The sequence below is a fragment of the Lepus europaeus genome, chromosome 4, assembly GCF_033115175.1.
Source record: "Lepus europaeus isolate LE1 chromosome 4, mLepTim1.pri, whole genome shotgun sequence".
NCBI lineage: Eukaryota > Metazoa > Chordata > Mammalia > Lagomorpha > Leporidae > Lepus > Lepus europaeus.
Window position 1 is genome coordinate 76789314 of NC_084830.1, and position 14975 is coordinate 76804288.

The following is a 14975-nucleotide window of genomic DNA, read 5'->3' on the forward strand; positions in this document are numbered from 1 at the left end:
CTGAAGATTAAAGAAATATCTTGTCTTCCAGGCCAGTGCTTTTTATACTACACAGTCTGCACTGCTTTCATTAGTGTTATCCTCATCTGATGTGGCTGAGAGAATCCCTCTGAAAAGAAGGAAACAAAATAGTGCGTGACTGCTTATTCAAGCCCAATGGAACCATTGACTTTACTTAATTAAATTCTTTTCAAAAACCTTGAATACAGTCAGAGTCTGGTAATGCTAAAAATAATGTCTTTCTTTGGATGAAAAGATTTTAGAACATCTTTCGTCCATGAAGTCATATTTGAAAAATGTTCATGTTTTATGCTTGGCTAATGATAGGATGATAATGTGAAAAAAGATTTAAAGTCAGTTGTCAAATGTAGCTATTAGCCAAGAAGTCTTCTCGACAGTGTTTCCTGAAGCCTTTTGAGCCGACATGGTTGATGAACAGAGTTAGAGCCGTGAATCATTAGCGCCTCCTGTCTGACAATGGCTTCCTTGGGTAGCAGTCTGAATGTGTTCTGGTCCTGAGTTGTCTTCCATTCCTTTGTTAAACTGCTTCAGAGTGTATGTCGTCACTCTATTATTGATGGCAGGTCAAAATGACAGTGTTCAATTGTGAAAAGCTTTGGGGGCTATTACGGGAAAGTGCTTATTTCATGAATTAATTCCCTTCACTGCCACAGAGACCCACGTTAGTGCTTTCACTCAGTTGTGAAGATAAGAATGATTCTGAGGTGGGAGATGATGAAGGGAAGATGAAGTTTAACAGATGTCATCTTGCCAAGAGTTACTCTACGTTTGCTGAGAATGTGGTTAGGCATTGCAGAGGAAAGCATTTTCAGCCTCTTTATCCCCAGGACTTTTTTAAGTTCTGGGATTTTAGAAACAAGCATTAAGGCTGACCCACTCAAAGTGTTTTGCGAGTTTACCAAAAATTGCTATGGCAACTAAGTTACTGCATGACTAAGGGAAATGCATTTAATGATGTCTTTCAGATTATGTGCAAGTTGCTGTTTAGTAAGAGGAAATCCCAGGGGTGGAAACTATCAAGCTTTTTTTCTCTGGAGAAGGTGTAGGCTCTTAGCCATATGAAAGAAATGTCTCATAAGCCTTTTTTTTTTTTTTTTTGGATGGGGCTCCTATCGACGAAACATTCTTGGGATTTTCAATTATTTAATTAATTAATTAATTATTTTTTTTTTTTACAGGCAGAGTGGATAGTGAGAGAGAGAGACAGGAGAAAGGTCTTCCTTTTTGCCGCTGGTTCACCCTCCAATGGCCGCTGCGGCCGGCGCATCTCGCTGATCCGAAGCCAGGAGCCAGGTGCTTCTCCTGGTCTCCCATGCGGGTGCAGGGCCCAAGCACTTGGGCCATCCTCCACTGCCTTCCTGGGCCATAGCAGAGAGCTGGCCTGGAAGAGGGGCAACCAGGACAGAATCCAGCGCCCCGACCGGGACTAGAACCCAGTGTGCCGGCACCGCAAGGTGGAGGATTAGCCTAGTGAGCTGCGGTGCCGGCCTCATAAGCCTTTATATACGTCTTCACTGAGTGCCTGGTGACACTGAAAGGATGAAATTGTTCCATGGGATACCAATGCTATTTTCACAAGAAAGTCAGAAACGCGGGGTTTTACTACAGGTGCGCTTTTGGAATGATCTAAGTGGTACCTTATTTTTTTTTTACACATGTTTTTGTTTCCACCTACGTTCTATGCCTTGCATTTCATGCCCCACTGGGTGAACTTTTTCATGATTTGAATATGGAAGCAGAAACCAGTCAAACCTTGTTGTGCATTTTTGGAAGATGTTAAATAATTGGTACTCTTAAGTGTTACTTGATGTTTTATAAACAAAGCCTTCTCATTGTTTTCTTATCATTTATTTATGTATATATTCTTTGGAAAACCCTCCTTTATAATGTATTGTGTTTGTTAGTGAAGAAAACAGCAACTACATTATTTGAAATTGAGAATTTATTTTCAAACTAGAGTTTGAAAACAAGTGCAAATGTGTATCATCTCTACCTGGATCTATTTTTTTTTAAAGATTTATTTATTTATTTGAAAGACAGAGTTATACAGAGGGAGGATAGCCAGAGAGAGAAAGAGAGAGAGAGAAAGAGATCTTCTGTCTGCTGGTTCACTCTCTGATTGGCCACAAAGGCTGGAGCTGTGCCGATCTGAAGCCAGGAGCCAGCTTCTTCCAGGTCTCCCACATGGGTGCAGGGGCCCAAGGACTTGGGCCATTTCCTACTGCTTTCCCAGGTCATAGCAGAGAGCTGGATTGGAAGTGGTGCAGTCAGGACTTGAACTGGTGTCCATATGGGATGCTGGCACTGCAGGTGGTGGCTGTACCTGCTATGCCACAATGCCGGCCGGCCCCAGGTCCATTTATTTTTGTATTCAGGTTTCCCCTTCTCCTCCACCTTGATTCCATTTGAAATTATTATACCATTAAATACTTGAAGATATAGATTTTTAATGTTGGAAGATTGAAACCGCAGTTTTAATACTTTCACTAACAAGGCCATCACTATTGCCAGAGGTGGGCCATTTCATTATAGCACATCAATAATTGGTAAAAAGTTCTTTCTGTTACTAAACTAAAAACCACTACCACAAAACTTCCTTCCACCAATCCTTACTTCACTCTCTGAATCATCAAAAATATGGTATGCCAACCATAGCAACAATGAGCTTTCCAATTGACAACTTTTGCATTGTTGTGGCTTTTCCCCTCATAACCTCCCTCCCACCCGCAGCCATCCCATCACCCACTCTCTCTCCCATCCCACTCTTCATCAAGATTCATTTTCAATTATCTTTATATACAGAAAATCAACTTAGTATGCACTAAGTAAAGATTTCAACAGACTGCACCCACACAGACACAAAGTATAGAGTACTGATAGAGTAGTAGTTGTACCATTAATTCGCATAGTACAACACATTAAGAACAGAGGTCCTACATGGGGAGCAGGTGCACAGTGACTCCCATTGTTGATTTAACAATTGACACTCTTATTTATGACGTCAGTAATCAGATGGGTTGTTTTTTAACAAAAAAATACTTAAGGTTTTCAATAATAACAAATGTAGTACAATGGGCAAGGAAAAACCAGATGTATTGGCTGCAGTATTTATCAAAGGCATATTTATAAGCTCTCTCATCATTAACTACAAGTTATTTATTTCCATGTTAGTTGATTCAAACCCTTCAACATTTTCAGAACTGAAGAACGGTGTTTGTCACGGTGTTTGGTCTGAGTCTCCTTCACTGCAGCCCAAAGATTCGTATCTTTGGGTTTTACAAGGCTGATGCAGTACACCTGAGAGCAATTATTGAGTTCCATGTGTTCATTCCATGAAATTTTCTCTCCTTTTAAAAAAAATTTTATTTATTTGACAGGCAGAGTTACAGACAGTGAGATAAAGAGACAGAGAGAAAGGTCTTCCCTCCGTTGGTTCACTCCCCAAGTGGCTGCAACGGCTGGCGCTGCGCCGATCTTAAGCCAGGAGCCAGGTGCCTCCTCTCTGTCTCCCATGTGGGTGCAGGAGCCCAAGCACCTGGGCCATCCTCTATTGCTTTCCCAGGCCACAGCAGAGAGCTGGACCAGAAGAGGAGCAACCGGGACTAGAACTGGTGCCCATAGGGGATGCCAGCGCTGTAGGCAGAGGATTAACCTAGTGCGCCATGGCGTCGGCCCCTGAAATTTTTAAAATATCTTCTTTGTTAGGAGCTTGTAGATGATGATGCTCGTGGTGGTGCATTCTATTTCCAAGACCAATTCCAGCATGTCCTAGCATAGTGGTAAAAGCACAGAAAATGCTCTGAGCATCACACCCTTCAAAAATGAGCTGCTTTCAGAAAGTATTTCTTCCTGCATCAAGAGTTACTCGAGAGCTGAATGTTGAAAATGTTAGAAAAATCTATTTGGTATGCACAAACTGTTTTGCTATCATCATTCCCTAAATAATAAAGTATTATTATTTAGCACTTGCATTGTATGAGGTATTAGAAGTAGTCTAGAGATGATTTAGTATAAATGGGAATATGTACATAGGTGATACAAAAATACTGTCCCATTTCATATAAGGGACTGATCATCTGCTGATCTGGGTACCCATGAGGGATCCTAGAACCAGTGCCCTACAGATACAGAACGATGACTATGTATGTCCCTAGGCATGTGACAAATGCTTAGCAATAATATTTTCCCCCAAACTTCAACATATCCATAAAAACACTGATTCCATTTTGCCCCTAACTTCTATCCCTACTCCTCTCCCTACCCCTGTTCCCACCATTGACCCAAGACTTCTTCTGTATTGCACTGGACCTGAGCCAATCAGTCTAGGTTTTTAAACTCTCTGCTCATTTTTAGCTTCATTCTCCACCCTTAAGTGCAGAGTTTCTCAGGGCCTAGCCAAGGCACAGAGCTTATGTCTCTCTGAATTCCCTTTCTGCAGGTGCAAATATTGGAATGTCATTCACTCTTTTAAGAAAGTACCGTCCATCTATTCTCATCTTCTAAAAATGTGTTAAAATCTTGTATCTGGTATTATCCTCTTGACCATTCTTTCCTTCTTGTTAGAATCAATTTTAATTCCGTTAAAAAAATCTGTATATTACCCATGTTTAGAATCTTAATACATTATCTCTAATGTTAATATTTAATCCTTGACTCTTGAGGTCAAGATATGAAGCACTGGCCCATTTTCATCAAAGAGCCTCTATGAAGGTAGCTAAGTCTTTCCTAATGGTGAAAAGAATCAACTGTGGGCTCCTTGTCAGCAAGGTGACAAGAAATCAGAAGTTACTTGTGTAAATTCGTTTGGTGAACCATCAAGAATGATGCCACTTGGGATGCCCACATACCATGTTGGAGTGTCTAGAGTCTGGTTCTGGGTCCACTCCTGATTCCAGTTTACTGCTAAAGCATCCTCTGGGAGGCAGCAGGTGATGGTTCCAGTAGTTGGGTCCCTGTCACCAATGTAAAGACCTGGATTGAATTCCTAGCTCCTGGCTTTGGCCTGGAGCAGCCCTGGATCTTGTGGGCATTTGAGGATTGAGCCAGTGGATGGGAGATCTTTGTCTCTCTCTGCCTTTCAAATAAACAAAATAAATAAGTAAAAACTTAAAAAGAATGATTGCCAGCCTTTCTAGTAGTTATTTCACTATTTGCATTATTAGTATAAATATTAGAAATGTGGAATCTAAAACATGAATGTATATTAAAAAGTAAGTATTTTAGAGGTTTTCACCAATATACTGCACCTTAAGCATGAATCAGTGCCCACCTGATAGTTCCATTAAAGTCTGGGAGCCGTGTTGATGCTCTACCTTGGAACTTGAGATACTGGGAAAACTTTCTGGGAACTTGTGGACTTCACTTGTCATTTTAGCTTCTGTTTCTAAGATGTCCTATTAATATGTAGCAAGAAAGCAGAAAGAGATTCACCACAGTTTCCCTTGCACACAGTATTTTTTCACATAAAACAGTTTGAAGTTACTCATGTTAGGATTTTGAGTGTGCAACCAGCTTTTTAGAGTAAGTGGGAACCTTATAATTGGTTATTGTGCCTACATTTAATATGCACTTTAAGTAGTGTGTAGGGTAGGACAAAGAGAAGGAGAGAAAAGCACATGGAGGGGCCGGCACAGTGGCTAACTTGGTTAATCCTCCGCCTGCGGTGCCGGCATCCCACGTGGGCACCGGGTTTTGGTCCTGGTTGCTCCTCTTCCAGTCCAGCTCTCTACTGTGGCCCGGGTGGCCAGTGGAGGATGGCTTGGGTGCTTGGGCCCCTGCACCCACGTAGGAGACCAGGAAGAGGCACCTGGCTCCTGGCTTCGGATTGGCGCAACTCTGGCCCTGGCGGGCATTTGGAGAGTGATCCAACAGAGGGAGGACCTTTCTCTCTGTCTCTCTCTGTCTATAACTCTACCTGTCAAATTAAAAAAAAAAAAAAGCACATGGATTGGAGAGCTGATTATAGAATTAAGAATAATGAGCAAGGTTATCTCAGGGTAGTCAAAGTGTTAAAACTATTTTTTTTTTAATTTTTTTTTTTTTTTAATTTTTGACAGGCAGAGTGGACAGTGAGAGAGAGAGAGACAGAGAGAAAGGTCTTCCTTTTGCCGTTGGTTCACCCTCCAATGGCCGCCGCGGTAGCGCGCTGCGGCCGGCGCACCGCGCTGTTTGCTATTTTGTGGGTTGAAATTGTGTAGAGATTAGCAAAGTTTATATATATATGTGTGTGTGTGTGTGTGTGTATACATATATATTATATTTTAAAAGATTCTTCCAGGATTAGGGCCAAAGCATGGCACAATGTTGCTTATGTTTAATAATTCTAACAAATGTTTGGCATAGCAGACATTGTTAGTTCAGTGTATTGGTCTGTATTCTGTTGCTATAATAAAATAGCCAAGGCTGGATACTTTAGAAAGAAAAGAGGTTCATTTAGCTCACAGTTTCAGATGCTGGAAGTCTAAATAGAATTGTACTGGCTCTGGTGAAAGCTCTTCTGGCTGTATCACAGCCTAGTGTGTGGCATCTTATTAGTATAGGAAGTTAGAGACAGAGTTGGAGATCAGGCTCACTTTTTATAACAATCCACTCTTGTGGGAACTGCTGAGGTCCCGAGAGAACTACATTAGTCTCTTCTGGGGGCGATACCACCAATGACATTACACTAAGCTCCATATATTAAAGATTCCACTACCTCTCAACATTGCCGCATTGGAGACAAAGCTTCCAGCCCATGAACACTCATACCACAGTAGCATCACAATGGCAGAAGTGCCTTATTGAAAGATAATGCATGATGAGATAGGAAGTCAGAGAGATTCAGGAGTCACACTCTTTTTCTAACAACCTACTTTCTTGAGAACTAACCAGGGTCCTCAGACAAACCACATCCAAACTGTAGCAATGCAACTTTAGAATGATTTGCAGGGCCGGCGCCGTGGCTCAACAGGCTAATCCTCCACCTTGCGGCGCCGGCACACCGGGTTCTAGTCCCGGTCAGGGCACCGGATTCTGTCCCAGTTGCCCCTCTTCCAGGCCAGCTCTCTGCTGTGGCCAGGGAGTGCAGTGAGGATGGCCCAAGTCCTTGGGCCCTGCACCCCATGGGAGACCAGGAGAAGCACCTGGCTCCTGCCATCGGATTAGCGCGGTGCGCCGGCCGCAGTGCACCAACTGCAGCGGCCATTGGAGGGTGAACCAACGGCAAAAAGGAAGACCTTTCTCTCTCTGTCTCTCTCTCACTGTCCACTCTGCCTGTCAAAAAAAGAAAAGAAAAAAGAATGATTTGCAGATTTATTTCTGTTTGTTGTGTCATCTGGGAAGATAGTGAAGAGTTAAGAGTGAGGGTGAGTGGGGTCAGATGACTTGGCTCCAGTCCTGATGTTGTAGGATGGGATCTCTGGATGAAGATTGAGGTGCTAAGTATTTAGAGGAATCAACCATTGTGGATAGAAGAGGGAGGAAGCAGCTTGGGCAAATGGAGGAGCAGAACTGCAGAGTAGGTCCAACAAAGTCCTGGCCCACTCTGTGAGGAGCTTTGTCACATGTTCAACCCATGAGAGCTGCCCTTTGGTGCCCAAAAGTCCAGATGTTTATACCTTGTCTGTAATCAGACATTTATCTGGGCTGCTCTGGGGAGGGTGTGCTCTTTGGAAAGGCTCTGTCTGTAGCTGAGGCATAACCTGAAGAAGTTGACAGCTGATGGCATGCCCAGCAGCTGGCATAAGTCTTCATTCCAAGGGGCATCTGAGTGGTGCATTTCCACGTCCTGACTCACAGAGTCCACCTTTTAGAATCCATGTGACCATGGATATGCTACTGAACCTCAGTTTCCTCAACTATAAAATGGGAATAGTAAGCTTACCTCATAGGGTTTTTGTGAGGGTTTTGTGAGTTATTATAAAGCCTTTAGACCTGTGCTCACACATAGTAAGCACATAATAAAAGTTAGTTATTATTTTATTCAAGTAATCTCCTACCCTTACCTACCCTCCCATCGTAGCCCATTTAAGGGAAAAATGTTCTAGCATTTTCAGACATTGGAAGATAGAGTTCATATCCTGGAGAGAAGGTCATGATGGCCTTTTAGAAAAAAAATCATAATTGGGACACTTCGTGTTCTTCCCTTGTCACTTGATATTATGTGATCTATACTGTTAGCAGAATGTGCTAATGACCTCTGAGTAACAGAATATTAATAACCCCTAATAAGCTGAAATCATAGGGAGCTATTTCAAAGTGATTTGTAAATTATATGATTCTGTTCTTAATGCTAGTGCATTACCCTCCTAAAATAATATTTAAAGGTTGATAATTAAGAGACTTGGTCTTTAACCCTCTAATGATTCATGAATGTGCAACCCTACTGTTTTGTAAGAGTCTCAATGGAAATATAGGACCTATTGGAGTTTTTCAGTTTCTATGGTTTTGAATTTTTCAAGTTTTCTTTGAAGACTACTGAATATGTCAAAATAAAACACTTTAAATTCCATTCATGACTGAATTTGAAAGCATTATGCTCTTATCTGAGAAGTGGCAAATTACCAATGCTGCTGCTGCTGCTATGCAATTATCAATTTGGGGGAGTGATGTTGAAGAAAATGGGTAGAAGATGGGAGATGGGAAAAGGAGAACCTGCTAGAAGTAAACACCAATCGCTTCTTTTTATCTGTTTGTGCACCGAGAAGGTAGTGATATAGCGCCCGCTGCACCCTGGGCAGGATTCTGGTGCTGAGAAGAACAAAACATGAATACTTCATTTGAGGAGCTTGTCATCTATCAGGGTCATAGGAGTGGGGGCGGGGTGTGGTGGGAAGATACACACAAGTGCAACATTATAGAGATTATAATAAAGTTACAAAGTGACATCGAGGCAAGAAGCCTGCACTTAGGGATTGACTTTGGGAAACCATGAGAGTGATGTAAGATATTGTGGATGAAGAACATGAAGTACTTGACCATCAGCTTGCTGAGGTAGTGAGACACAGGACTACTCTACAGAAGTGAGAATTCCAGTGGGAATAGTCTACAAGGACCTTGGATGTTTTGGGAGATGATAGATTTAGTTTTTATTGTGTTAAAGTTGTTTGGGACAGTCAGGTGGAAATATCAATCAGGCAGGTATGCAGGCTTGTGAGAGAATTCATGGATCAGAAAAGAAAATAAAAACTCAGGTTATATTGATGAAGTTCAAAACCAAATATGTAATTTAATAAGTTAAATAGTTTGAGATCAAATGTTTACTGCAAATCCCAAAGTAAGTGTTTTCTAATTCTGTTATTGGTTATGCTGAATTCTGTTCACTTGAAAGGGCTGAAATGACATACATAATTATATGCTTAAAGCCTCATTGGCTAGTGGATTTCTGTCTGATTTGCTTAATTTTTCTCTATGAGTTGCTAATCTGACAAGGATGTGACCTACTAGTCTTTTGAAAATTCAAAATGCCACTTGCTTGTCAAAATTCACCTAATGCTGAAATACAGTCAATAAAGAGTGAAAGGCTGTTCTTCCCCAGCTGAGCCCCACCCCACACCCCAGAATTCGTCACTGTTAGAGATTGGGCATGTACTACTCTGACATTTTAAATGCAAATATAAATATATATCTGTCTATTTTGTATACATAGGATCATACCATGTATATGGCTTTGCACCCTATTTTCTTGACACAAAATAATATTTGTGACCTTTTCCTTGTTGAAACCAAGTCTCTTATCCTTTTGACTCACTGAACCAAATGTACCCTTGTCTAGATTCATCATAATTTATTCAACCATTCCTCTATTGATGAATGTTTAATTTGTTGTCTTTCAGATTACAAAATGTGTCCACAAACATCCTTGTACATGCATCTGTATACTTGTTCTAAGTATGTGTCCTAGAAGTTGAATCAGGCTGGCACTGCGGCTCACTAGGCTAATCCTCCACCTGCAGCGCCGGCAACCCCAGGTTCTAGTCCCAGTTGCTCCTCTTCCAGTCCAGCTCTCTGCTGTGGCCCGGGAAGGCAGTGGAGGATGGCCCAAGTGCTTGGACCCTGCACCTGCATGGAAGACCAGGAGGAAGCACCTGGCTCCTGGCTTCGGATTGGCACAGCACGCCGGCCGTGGCAGCCATTTGGGGGTGAACCAATGGAAGGAAGACCTTTCTCTCTCTCTCTCTCTCTCTCTCTCTCTCTCTCTCTCTCTCTAATTCTGCCTGTCAAAAAAAAAAAAAAGTGGAATCACTAGGTTAAAGGAATCCACATTTTAAATTGTGGTGCATTTCCTAAATTGTAATCAAAGAGGTTGTACCACTTTGTACTCCCTTACAGGAATCTCGTACACCAGATTGTCATGTCTTTGAGCCTGTCGCTCTCCAGGGCATCTTGTCTTGTCTTGTGGCTGCTTGAGGGAAGCCTTGTCAAGAGACCCTTTATTGAGTCACTGAACCAACAAAATCCTGCAGGGGCAAGAGCTCAGGCCACGGCTGGCTGCTTCCTGTCTTCAGTTTCTGCTGACAAGGCAAAGTTCGTAGTCATTGTGCTGATGCAACAGATCACTGGGGCAAGGGGGACAGAAGAGAGGAACAGGGAGAAGACCCGGCAGCTCTCCTTGTGAATATTTAAAAGACATTTAAATAGATTTCTTTTCATCCCCTAATTTCCTATTGAAGACAGCACTGAAAGTACTTGTCTCATTTTTCAAATCAAAGCTTCCTAAAGCAAAATGGCCTGGAGACGGAACAGCTCTTGAAGCTGTATTAATCACAGGGTTGGGGGTGGAAGAACAAGATGCTGTTCAGGGAGTGGAAAAGTACTTCAGATTAAGACCACCTCTCCTTTTGGCCAACCTCTTCAGGGAATATGGCTCTGGGAGAGTGTGGTGGCACGGTCTGGGGCTTTGGCCCACACTGGGAGCCGTAGTCTCCCTTAGCTCAGGAGACATGGCTTGGAAGCCTGCCTCAGCTCTGATTACCTGGATGCTGCTGGGCCAGCATCTCTCTCTGTCTGTAGCACCTTCCGTGTCCCCATTAGGACATTCAGGTCTGCGAGGTTATTTTTAGGCTGAGTGATAATTTTCTCTTTTTGTGTTGGTCATTGCTAAATCATGTTGCAGCTCTGCCCTCCACCCATATATTGCAGTAGTGGCTAACTTTTCTCAGAGTCTGGGGGGATCACAGGGTGATGCTGCTGTGCTAGCTGGGTAGGTGTTGGGGGCTGTGGGGCCGTGCTCCAGGCATCTTTAAATGAGGTGGGGAGAACACCAATTGCTCATTTTGAAGGTTGGGGTGGGGTGATAGAGATCAAAGGATGGGGCTCTGATGCCCCCACAGGCCCCCTTGGCTCACCCATTGGTCCCCATTAGCTCCATAAAACTTGGGCAAGTTACTTAACCTCTCTTTCCCTTATGTTTTTATTTTTTTAAAGAAGCCAGGAACTTCTTCCAAGTTTCCAATGTGGATGCGGGGGCCCAAGGACTTGGGCCATCTTCTACTCTTTTCCCAGGCCATAGCAGAGAGCCGGATCAGAAGTGGAGTAGCCAGGACTTGAACCAGTGCCCATATGGGATGCTGGTGCTGCAGGCTGGGGCTTTAACCAGGTGCACCACAATACTGGCTCCTCATTTTTATTTTTAAAAATAAGACAATATCAGTCTCTGCTGCATATAGTGGCTGTGAGGATTAATGAGCACATCATGTGCACCTTGCCTGCTTTGTTGTTTCTTCATTCTCTCACTTTATCATCTCCTCATTTTCTTTCTTATTTGTCTGCTCTGCCCAGTTGAAGCACCCCAGAGCCAGGGATCCTGTTTGTTCTTCTCACTGCTCTGTTGCCTAGCATCGTGCTGGGTACATAGCAGATTCTAAAGAAATTCAAAGGGTCTTCAAAAACTTCTTGGAAAATGTATACTATGAAAAAGAACTTTGCATGAATTTCAAACTTTTTGGAACCAAAATAATCGCTCAGTTAGAACAGTGCCTAAGCATCATAAGCACTAGATAAATATGAGCTACTCTAAAAAAATAATCAGCTACTATAAATCAACTGAGAAAAATAAAATATCTCTTAGAGAATAGGGTAAGTGATCACATAAATGGTGTACCCGGCACAGCACACAGTAGGTAGTAACTGCATTAAGGATGCGTAATTGGCAGTCATTTTCAGCTAAAGCATTTTGTGTAGAAAGCACTTACAGTAGTTTAGTTATTTCCAAGTCTGTGTTTAAGTTCAACGCTTTAAAAACACTTAGCTTCTTCCTTCGGTGGGGAGTGAGGAACAGGGGTACAGGGAAAAATCTGAACAGAGAATAAGTATTAGGTTTGATTTGTGCATCCAAAAAACATTTAGCCAGTTCTTAATTATTTTCATGGCATTGTTCTGGGCATAGAGGTAATGACAAAAAAGAATGGAAATGGCTTCTTCACTCAAGAGTCAGCACTTTTCAAAACAAAAGTGTCAGTTCTCCTGGGCGCACGCGCACACACACACATACACACACAGATTTATTACAACACTAAAAAACAAATTGGGGGTGGGAATTTGGCATGGGTGGTAAAGTCACTGCTTGGGATGATGGTTGCATCTTTGAAGTGCAGGGTTTGGCTCTGGTCCCTCGGCTTCCAATCCAGCTTCCTTCTAACGCACACCCTGGGAGGCAGCAGATGATGGCTCAAATAGTTGGATCCCAGCCACCCACGTGACAGACCCAAATTTGGATCCTAGTTCCTGGCTTTGGCCTGTCCTAACCAGGGCTATTGTGGACATTTGGGGAGTGAATCAGTGGATGGAAGGTCTCTCAGTCTTTGCCTTTTATGATCTGCTGCTTTTCAAATAGAATGAAAGCAAATTAATAAAAACCATAAATAATAAATTAAACTAATCTAAATGTCATATAAGAGGGGATTATTTAATGTTATCTTCTGATAAGGGAATGTTATTCCACAATTAATGATAATATGCAGAAGCATCTTTATTGATATGGAAAAATATTCACAACATGTTTACTTTAAAGCTTACCAGTTTAAATTTTGGAAGAGGATTTTCTTTTAGATTTATTTTTATTTATTTGAAAGACAGAGTTACAGAGAGAGGTAGAGACACAGAGAGAGGTCCTCCTCCATCCACTGGTTCACTCCCCAAATGGCTACAACAGCTGGAGCTGAGCCGATCCGAAGTCAGGAGCCAGGAGATTTTTTCCGGGTCTCCCACATGGGTGAAGGGGCCCAAAGGTTTGGGCCATCATCTACTGTTTTTCCAGGCCATAGCAGAGAGCTGGATTGGGAGTGGAATAGCCGGGACATGAACTGGCATCCATATGGGATGCCAGCACTTCAAGCCAGGGCTTTAACCTGCTGTGCCACAGCGCTGGCCCTGGAAGAAGATATTTATAAATGATTGATAAGTGAAGTTATTAATTTAAGCAAATAGATATCTGGAAAGGCATACACCCAAATGTTAACAGTGTCTTCTTATTGGCTTTTAAAAAGTATTGCTCCATAATTTGTTTCAAGAAAGTTACACAAGAAACTGGGAGTTCCTGGAGGGAGTATTCACTCTGCTGAGGAAGGCACTGATGACTTATGGTTGAGGAAGGATTTTTTTTAAAGGTTGATTTATTCATTTGCAAGGCAGAGTTACAGAGAGGCAGAGGCAAAGAGAGAGGTCCTCCTTCTGCTGGTTTACTCCCTAAAGGGCTGTAATGGCTGGAGCTGGGACAATCTGAAGCCAGGAGCCTGGAGCTTTTTCTGGATCTCCCATGTGGGCCGGGGCCCAAGCAATTGGGCCATCCTCCACTGCTTTCCCAGGCCATCAGCAGGGAGCTGCTTTGGAAGTAGAGCAGCCAGGACTTGAACCGGTACCCATATGGGATGTCTGGAGAGAATGCCAAATTATCCAACTGAACTGGAACATAGGTATATATAGCATACCTGTAAAATTAGGGCTGGAAGCATTAATCTGGATCTGATGATGTGGGTCTGTGATGTCACTTTAAGTGTTGAGACAATTTCTCTGACAATGAAATACCTTCCGTCCCACAGGGAGAAAAATGAGTATAGCCATAGGAAGAAACATTGGTCCATAGCCTTAGGAGGTCAAGAATAGAAATGAATGAGAAAAGAAGGAAGAAAGAAGAAATCAACAGGAACTGATAACTGATAGAGAGAGACTGAGTTTGAGATGAGGAACTCAATACAGATTTGAGAGGGGGTTACCAAAAATAGATGGTACCATTGATAGAAATAGAGAATAATGAAGAGAGATTATTCATAGGGTAATGATGAGTTTGATTTGTAACCTGTTAAGGTGTCAATAGAGTATCCAACCTGTGATGGAGTTGGGAGTAGAATCAAGATTCAAGATGTAGTTTCCAATCATGCATCCATCCAGTCAGTATTTACTGAGCGTCTAACATATTCTGGGCATTGTATCAGGCATTGGGAATACAAAGGTGAGAAACATGAACTTCCCATGAAGTCCTTTTTGCTCTGTCTAGCATTTTTACCCTTTTAGGATCAAAAGGAATACATGCCTGTATTGATATATAAGTATGTTGAAATATATTGGTATGACCAATGGCTCTACTCCCAACCTGTGTGTACTGATGGTCCTCTTCCCCACTTAATGCTTCAGACCTGGTTAATGCCACTCTTAGGATCATTGGTTACAATTCTCACTCTGTCTTTTATGACCTTGTCTAAATATGATCAGAGTCGGTGAACTTGGAAGGCTTCCATAGCCTTGGCAACTCATGACAACAGCCTAGGGTGGTTACTGGTGCCATAAACAAGAGTGTCAATTTGTTGGGTCAACAACAGGAGTCACTGTGTACTTGCTCCTCATGTGGGATCTCCGTCCTTAATGTGCTATACATTTTGATTTAATGCTATAACTAGTACTCAAACAGTATGTTTCACTTTGTGTTTCTATGTGCGTGCAAACTGTTGAAATCTTTACTCAATATATACTAAACTGATCTT

General features: G+C 42.3%; 1 pseudogene; it reads right to left on the bottom strand.

Moving 5' to 3' along the window:
- Window positions 1–3029: 3029 nt before the first annotated feature.
- On the bottom strand, window positions 3030–3876 carry LOC133758706 (C1GALT1-specific chaperone 1-like; annotated as a pseudogene).
- Window positions 3877–14975: the final 11099 nt, after the last annotated feature.